Consider the following 9,851-nt stretch of genomic DNA (forward strand, 5'->3'; position numbering starts at 1 on the left):
AATGCGCAGACCTGGTAACCCATTCTAAAACAAAAGAAAAGGAGCCGCGCCCTCGGCCAGAATGAAGCAACAAACGCTGCTTTGGTTTAAAATTTTTCCCCTGATGGAGGACGATCTAACAAGTTTCAAGTTGTAGTCACTACGAATACCCCATTTAAGAAGTTCGAACATGACTGAAGCTATTAAGACTACGAATACCCGGAAGTTACCACGTACAATCAACAATTTCAAGAATCAGGATGAAATTTTTGAACAGTTCAAAAACTGGATCCCAATTTCAAATCTGGTGCCAGTGATGGCCATAACTACGACATATACAATGTTTGTTGAAGATTGGCAAAGAAGGATCAAGAAGTTACTATGATGCTTCAAAATGTGCCCCAATTTGCTATTCAGGATTAAATGGGTAGGAATGGTGCTCTGTGGAATAGCCCTTTAACACTGAGGCACCTATGTGCTGAATTATGGACAGAGAAACTAGTCACATTGTCATATTGTCACCTCCTTAGCTGAGTCTCTCCAAGTAACTGCTGATTTGAGATAAAGTCCTTCCAGTGGTACCCAAAGAGCCTCTGAAAAATACTACTGTAGTACTAAAGTGCTAAAGTGCATTGGTGCTTTGGCTAACTATGTAAAACCAGCTGTCAAGAATTTGGGAGTGATATTTGACAGCTGTTTGAGGTTCGATCAACAGATAAATTCTGTTGTCAAAGCTAGTTTTTTCCAACTTCGCCTTTTGGCTAAAATAAAGCACTTTCTCAGTAGACGTGATCTTGAGACAGCCATTCATGCTTTCATCAGCTCCAGACTTGATTATTGTAATGCACTTTATTCGGGCATTAATCAGTCGTCTCTTGCACGTCTCCAGTTGGTGCAGAATGCTGCTGCTCGTCTTTTGACAAACACTTTTAGATGTGAGCATATTACGCCCATCCTGTACTCACTCCACTGGCTTCCAGTTCGTTTTAGAATTGATTTTAAAATTTTAATGTTTGTTTTTAAAGCTATTTATGGCCTTGCACCTCCCTACTTGTCTGAAATTTTAACTTTGCGCACCTACAGTAGGACATTAAGGGCGTCTGGCCAGCTTTACTTAGATGTTCCAAGGTCAAGATATAAACGCTGGGGTGATCATGCTTTCGTGGTAGCTGGCCCGAGACTGTGGAATGAGCTACCTCTTGAGTTACGTACTATTCCTGACCTAGCACTTTTTAAATCTAAGTTAAAGACTTATTTATTTAAACTGGCTTTTAACACTTAGTGGGGAGGTGACATGTTCTGTTATTTTTATGTTCTTTTTTATGTGTTGTTTTAAAATTTTATTTTATATGTGTTTTATTTTTTGTAAATTTGTGTTTTTAATGTTAAGCACTTTGGACACCAGTTGGTGCTGTAAAGCGTTTTATAAATAAATGTTGATTGATTGATTGTTGATTGATTGATTGATAAAGACTTGGCCTTCGGTCACAGGTTAGCATCCGAGTCTCACAATCATACAGAAAAACAGAAAGCATCTGGACTTGGTCCTTCATTCTCCTGCAAGCATATCAGCACCGTCAAACACCCCTATCTGCCGACCTCATGACTGAATAAACTCTTCCCATGCATCTCTTGATCTTAAAGGTCAAGGACTTGGAGACATGGCTGTGACTGCTGAGATAAGTGAATGCCTCAAGGATCTGAAAAGAGTGAATTAACACTGAAGTTAGTTAATTTAACACTGTGAAATTCACTGTGCACAACCTTCTTGGTGGAGGTAAATGGATTTGTAACACATCTTGAAAGACATTTACTGGACACTGCACAATAACTCTAGTTTTTATATGCACCACAAACCACAATGATTTAATGTCCGGATAATTTTAATAATTATCATCCTCCCCTGGCTTTACTGCGTTCTCTTTTAAATACCTGATGTGCAGTTTGGTAATGTGGAGGTCTCACATAAAAATAAATGATCATTTAACACCAAAATATATTGGGAAAAGGTCACACCAACCACCCAATGCAGGATTGATCTAAGAAAACAGAAGAATGGATGTGCAGAATTTGAATGTGATTATTGCATCGCTCTCATTATTCTGATGGGATTTTCAATGTATTATGATAATTTGTGCATTCTGCCTATTTATTTCTATACACCAGAAATAACAGTTGTCCATGGTTCAACTCTATGGGTCTCTCATGAGCATGAAACAAGGTTCGTGGAGTGCACACCACAATGAACAGCTCAGGTAACTGTAATTTTCACAGCCATCACCACTGTCATGTGAGAAACACATACAGTCTTTGAATGTACTTGCACTGCTTTAAAGCATAATACCAAATGGGTACTATGTTGAAAACAAAAATGAACACAAAAGTACAAAATGATAGAAAACATAAAACTTTCATGCCTTCCTTTTGTGCTATATTTTTACACTGGTTTTCTTCCTTCCTGGGTTGGCAAAGCAGACTAATATGGAGAACAAGGAGGTGCTGTGGTGAAATGGTTCTCAAATGCTTACCTCTGGGAGCAGTGGTGTATCGCACATCTCACCAACAGCAAAGTGCTTGCTTTTGAATTCCACATCTCATTCACAGTGCCTCAGGAGGTGGAGCACTTGTGTCTTAAAGACAATGACAGGTGACACTCTGGTTTATTCCATGTCATGCCTGAAACACATCTAAGATGAATTAAGTGACTAAAGAAGACCCATTTGCCTCATGCTCCTACTACGCATCCTTTAAATAGCAAATAGAGTTGAACATGCCCCAAATGTACTTGTGTTATTCACTTTAATTTGTGTGCCATAGATCTTCAAGATTAGGTCTCAAGAGTCTGTTTTACTAATGCTTGTGACTTTGTTTGATATGTGGATTCTTGAAAGCACTATCTAAATAAAGTTATTATTATTCATTAATTCACCATACCCACTTATTTCATTCAAAGGTCACGTAGGGGCTGGAGCCCATCCTAGCAGTCATAGGGCGTGAGGCAGGGCCAAGTATAGACAAACAAACACATTCACCTACAGTATGGTCAATTTAAAGTTTCCAATTCACCTGATATGTCATAACATGTCTATGGATGTGGGAGAAAGCCAGAACACCTGGAGGGAACCTATGCAGACACGATGGGAGAACAGGCAAACTCAGGTTTACAGTCCAAAAGAATAAACAGAGGACAATGATCAATGTATAAGGAAATCATCAATATGATGTTCAAATAAAACCATGAGGTAGTTCATTCAAAACAATTCAGTTTTTTAAGGAAACATAAAGGATATTGAGTTTGTTTCATTTTAAGTCTTAGCATTTTAAGTAACTTTTGGTAAATGGTAAATGGACTGCATTTATATAGCACTTTTCCATCTGCATCAGATGCTCAAAGCACTTCACAATAATGCCTCACATTCACCCCAATATGAGGCTGCCATGCAAGGCGCCCACTACACACCGGGAGCAAATAGGGGATTAAGGACTTTGCCCAAGGGCCCTTAGTGATTTTCCGGTCAGGCTGGGATTTGAACCGAGGATCCTCTGGTCTCAAGCCCAACGCTTTTACCACTAGACCATGGTACTATGTACAGGATGCATTTCACTACTACATGCATTTTCACAAAGTACCACATGCAGAATAGACGAAATACTTTTTAGAAATATCAGGAATGATTTGGACTTGATTGACAGAGTTTGTATTGGAGAGTGTTTTATGATCCACCGTGTGCCTGCTGGTATGTCATTACTCCTGAACAGGTTATTGATCAGCCTCTTATGAAGTTGTGTGTATTTGTGCACACTGCACGAACACAAACACACAATACTGAGAACAGACTGTCATCGTAAAGACTGATTGTTGGACACGCACGCATTTCGTCTTTCTCTGCAGCAGTCTAACACACAATCAAACCGGAGTACAACATTCCTCCCACACTACCACCTCTAGAATATCTTCTTCTTTTAGACACCCCCTTTCCTCACAGACACACACATACATATACACAAACACACACACACACGATGCCTTTAGTCTCTCTCATCTTCCCATCACAATACTATCTCTGCTCATTATATGTCTTTTGTGTGCTCGCCGCATTGCTGAGAGTGATTGGGCCGCAGCCGCAGCGCTGGCTTATCAAAATAAACATTACCGTGGCATGGAATCTGCTGGAAACACACACGCACACACACACACGCAGACACAGAATGAAAATACCAAAAGGTTAGCTGAGCACGAGCCACAACCAGCTCCACATAATGATGTCCTGACATTTTCTTTGCATGTGTATGTTTGCATATTTGTACCTTTTTCCTGTTTGTTCCTTCAGTTAAGTTCTCAAGGACACACTGACTGCCCACTACATTAGGTACACATTACTGGATTGGACCCCATTTTGCCTTCAGAACCATCACACAGGTACTCAGTCACTTCCCATTATCCATGTTATCTCCTGCTATCAGTTCATTTGGACTTACCACTGGCACTACCACTGAAACCACTGTAGTATATATGCCAGGCCTGTGTGTGGCGCTGTAACACTCCCACAAAGCACAAAGAAGACATGGAGCATGCACGTAACCTTTGTAAGGTTACATGCATGCTGTTGGTGGTGACAGTATTTCGCCAAAGAACAAACAACACAGAAATCACTGGGAGACATTTAAAAAATAATTACAAGCTATTGTGTCTCTACATCTGTTACAGATAATTTACCAGCTCTTCTTTGACCCGAGGCTGGTCTCGCCACAAAACCCTATTGAAATCCATTGTTTTATTGAGCTGTCCTGCTGACAATCATCACTGAAAACATCTTTGCAAAAGGAAAAATATTTATACAGTTCTTCAAATTATGCCTTTGTGTCTCAAGCTGACCAAAATTTGGCAAAAGTAAAACATAAAATAATGGATTCCGTAAGTATTTGCGCCTTGAATATTAAACAATTAAATTGTGACCTTTGCAACTGTCTGTCTTAAAAAAATGTTACGTTACAAACAAAGTTGGATGATAGAATTATCTGACTGAATATGTGCAGAGTTCCATCTCCCGGACATCAAATGTAAATAAAACAAAATAATCCATTTATAATCCCGCTGTTGGGAAATTTGCATTCACGGCAGAGAGTTGGATTCATTTTACTGCATGTAGAAAATATTCATATTGTACATTTTGTGTCCACTGATATTGGATATTAGTGACCTTATCACTTGACAGCAGTGGGAAGGAAGGACCTGCTGGATGAAGTGAAGGGGCTGTCCAGAGCTGTCAGGGTGTCTGGTATGGGACGGGAAATGCTCTTCATTAGGGATGCTATCTTCACCATCATTGTCCTTTCAGACATCACCTCCACTCTGATTAGAGGGCATCCCAGGACAAAGCTGGTCTTCTTAAACCAGCCTGTTAAGTCTTTTCCTGGCAGCAATCTAAATGCTGCTGTCCCAGCAGACCACTAGAGAGAAGATAGGTGATGCCACCACAGAGTCATAAAAGCTCTCTAGGAGTGCCACCTGCACCCTCAAAAGACTTGAGTCTGCTTTTCTTGGAGTCCAATCTGGTTTCTTATTGCAATTAACTCCCAAGTACTTAAGTATTTCAACATCTTCATATCCATTTTTTTTAGATATTCACAGATTAGGCAGGGAGAGTGTTTGTGCTTACGGATGTCCACCACCATTTCTTTGGTTTTCCTTCTGGAGATGGTTTTCTTGGCACCAGTCCACAAAGGCCTGAGGTAGTCCTCTTTATTTCACAGCATTCCCACCTGTGATGAGACAATGACTGTGGAATGATCAGGTGGCATTTTGCTGAGCTGTACGAGATAGAGGAGATACATCCAACCAAATGCCAGGTGAACTACAGCAGGTCAATCAATGGGCTCACTACTGGTAGAAATGGACAAGCACTTATCTCACCACAGACTTCACCAGGTGCAGTGTTGGTGCCACCAGCCTGTAGCTTTTGAGGTTCTTACAGGATGTTTCCCACAGCTGTGGCACTCTAAAGCTTCAGGGTCAGGCTGAAAATGTGCTCAGCTATCCCATACATCAGCAGGGATTAAAGTTCTCCGTCGCTACAACGGATTTCCGTCGATTGGGCCATATGCCAGATCAATGCAGAGCTGATGAGGATTTTAACACAATCAAGAATCTTGGCTACTGCTGTTTTTTGGCTGCGCACCAGGTCTCTGTCTCCTCATGCGCCCGCGGCAAAGGGCCCGCATGGGAGCAGGGGGTGACCGCAGCGCCACGCAGGAGCAGAAAGCACAGCGGAAATTTCAATGGGTGGTGACATGCAGCGCACTTCCAAAGATGTGCATGAGACTGTGCGCCTGTCGGTGAAGTGGGAGAACCCGGAGCCATGCATCAAAGGCAGCACCACCAAACTGCAATGTAACTATGTCACCAAGCCGAGCAAACTTGCTTGGCTTGGTGACATAGTTACATTGCAGACTTGCTCGGTCACTTCCAGAAGAGCTGTTCCTTTAGTAGTCTCCACTATGCTCATGCATGTCTCCCATGAGGAACGACAGATCCTCATTTTTGTCTCCAATCACTCACAATGTAGTTTCATCCACTGTCAACCCCTAACAAAGTTCTCTCACAGTTCTCGCACGTTATGAGTCGCGGAGACTACTTACAGATGGCTTTGTGACGCTCCCGACGACACTGTATTTTGCCAGGACCTTTATCGCCTCACCAGTTTTGAAGTGTACAAAATTCAGGCACGATGCGAGTGATGCCCTGCAACTGAAGTGAGGGGATAGCGACACCTAGCGAACGTTGCGCGAATTCTGGCACAAATGCCGTTCGCAAGCTGTTGCAGCCCAGTGAGATCGCACCCTAACACTGCCATCTGCAAATTTCTTCCTAACCTTTGGAACACACAGCAGGTCAGCCCGCTGTGATCTCCACGCACACGCCGGCACACGTCTGTCCAATTTAAAGGGAAGGACAGATGCCACTTAGACAAACTGGCATCATGCTCACGCTACAATACACCCGCTCAAATTGTAAAGCGTGCCGGAGCACATCCCAAAGACACTTGCACCCTATGCAAAAGTCATTACAGTCACCATCAATGTTAGACCCACGACCCCTTTAATGCTGATGAATAAGACCAGAAACAGTGTTTCAGGATGTGACAGAGTGAAACATCATTTTTCATTATAAATGCACAAACTAATGCATCCTGACCTTCTGATCATAATGTGGTGTCCAACATACATTATTCCGCATTGTGTGATGTATTATCTGCCTCATCCAGTCCATCAGTGCACCTTTTCATTTGCCCTCTGCACTGAATAGATTTCGGTGAAGAAAAGCCGCCCCTTTTCAGTTCATCTCGTTTCCTTTCATCGTGCCTCTCTGCACAAGTACGACTTTATTTTCCACACACACCTCTGTGTTCTGGTTCCTTCCCCGGTGACCCTCTCTGCTGTGCCTCTGCGTTGCTGTTCTAATTAAAGGTGGATTTCTGCGGGGGGCTGAGTTCATAACCGTCTGAGTGACAATGGAACTCTGGCGATGTGGCGTCGTGCTGTATTGAGCTTACATCCCCACAGACACACAAACACATATGCTTATTAATAAAGCCTTGTGACTGAGATGTGGGTGTATTGTTTGTGCTTCCATGATGTGTTTTGAACTTTACATAATTAATGCTTGTGTGGGTCTATTTTGGTGTGCGACTTCTCTCCGTGTGCGACAAATACTGTTTGTGTAGATGTGTGCACAGGCGTGTAACGAGGTGTGTGTTTGTCCTCACTGCTGTTATTATGCTTCTGTTTCTGACAATCTCTGACATGTCAGAAATAGATGTGTGCATGCTAACAACAGTAACACACCCACAGTAGATTTCAGAATGTACTTTATTTGCAAAGAAGAAAAAATGAATAGAAAGGAGAAAATGAAGAGGGGGTCATTTAAACAGAAACAATTAGTCACCAAGATTGCTCTTTCACTAAAATAACACCGGTATAAACTAAAGCAGTCGTCCAGTGTGAATTAATGTGTTGTAAACTAGGACATTTGGCAGAGTTCATACCTGTACAAAGGCCGAAGACTGTACTGGACAAAAACCCTTTGTGATGTCACCTACAGTTTTTCTAAACAGTGAGTTTGAATCTCAAAGGGGACAGCTCCAGATGTTGCCATCTTTGCAGTGCCCAGCTCTGTCAAACTCCCAGCCAACACATAAATGGGTATAGAGGTGGATCAGGATACACAAACAGGCCCCGCCCCCACCCAGTTTTCAGTTACCAAACAAGCTAAGGTTAACACACCAACTTTGATTGCGTTGTTTTAGTAATGCAGAATTTTTTGGACTTCGCTGTGGTTTTCATAATGGGTATCTTGGACGTGGGTATAACCCACATATTACCTCAGTAACCATGGCACCATCAGTGGAGCTATTGATCAATGCTAATTAGTGCTAACAGTGCTGATAAACAAACAAAAAAAATATAAAGGCATCACTCAATGGAAATACCACAGGGGTGGTGGCCAAGTGGTTATTGCGCTTGGTTTCAGTGCAGAAGGTTCCGGGTTCAAATCCAACCCCTGCCACATTTCTCCATGTAATGTGGAGTTGCATCAGGAAGGGCATCTGGCGTAAAACTGTTATGTGGGCCGCTGAAGAGGAGGTACTGCTGGCCCACTACCACCAGAGGGCGCCCTGCTTGGAGTGCGGGCTCCAAGCACGAGAGGGCGCCAGACCCAGAGGAAATGACAGCTGTCACTCATCACACCAGCTGTCACTCATCTACACCACTACTTAAGCCGGACTGCAACTCCACCTCCCCGCCGAGAAATCGACTACCAAGAGGTAATTTCTCTGCTGACTGACACGTTGTGTACTAATCTAGATCTCATTTGCAGCCATTGTCCTGTGGTCGTTGCCTTATCTGGGATTTTGGCGTTTGGCGTGACTACGACGACTGCGCCTCACTCTCCAAACAGATAAGTGGTTAATCAAGAGCTGCACGAGTGTGTGATTTGGAGGTGGAGGTTCCCCCTCCTAACTGTGTACAGACCGTGGACCACTGAGTGTGCGGATTTACACTCATTCATCTTGTCTCTGCTTCCTGCCAGCAGTACCAGGGTCGACAGCTGAAGACAGAGGTCACCTGGGGATACGGGACTTGGCGGCTCCGGTGTTCTTCAGACCGTTGGTGGTGGAGGCCGTGTGGGACGCGGCTTCTCTCTCGTCGGGGTCTTCTATCTTCGAGCCTGCCCACACGTCACCTGGTGTTAATTGGCTTTACAAATTTTGTGTGTTTAGTTGTGTGTTGTCACAACATTAAATTGTTACCTTTTGGCTTACTCATTGTCCGTTCATTTGCGCCCCCTGTTGTGGGTCCGTGCTACGACACCTTCCCAACAGGATTTCTCGGCCAATCGTCATGGATTCCGAGGGGCGTCAGCCCGAGCGTGAACGGCCAATGGAAGAGCCAGGAGCGCAGGCGTCAGCAGGAGGCATGTTCAGTGAGCTGCAGCAGATCTTAACCGCCTTCACGGCTCGGTTAGATTTAGTGACCGAGCAGAATGTCCTCCTTAATCGGAGGGTGGAGGCTCTCGCCGCCAGGGTGGAAGCGCGCGATCAGGGCGCTGCTGCAGCTCCTCCTCTGGCTGGTCCTGGGCCTGTATCAGACGTTCCACTGGTCGTTCAACGACCCCCCCCACCGTCCCCTGAAGCATACATAAGCCCTCCGGAACCGTACGGGGGCTGTGTTGAGACGTGCGCAGACTTCCTCATGCAGTGTTCGCTCGTCTTTTCACAGCGCCCTGTCATGTACGCATCAGACGCTAGCCGGGTAGCTTATGTTATTAATCTGCTTCGAGGAGAGGCACGCGCTTGGGCTACGGTGCTTTG

This window comes from Thalassophryne amazonica, chromosome 15 (genome assembly GCF_902500255.1).
Source record: "Thalassophryne amazonica chromosome 15, fThaAma1.1, whole genome shotgun sequence".
In the NCBI taxonomy this organism is placed as follows: Eukaryota; Metazoa; Chordata; class Actinopteri; order Batrachoidiformes; family Batrachoididae; genus Thalassophryne; species Thalassophryne amazonica.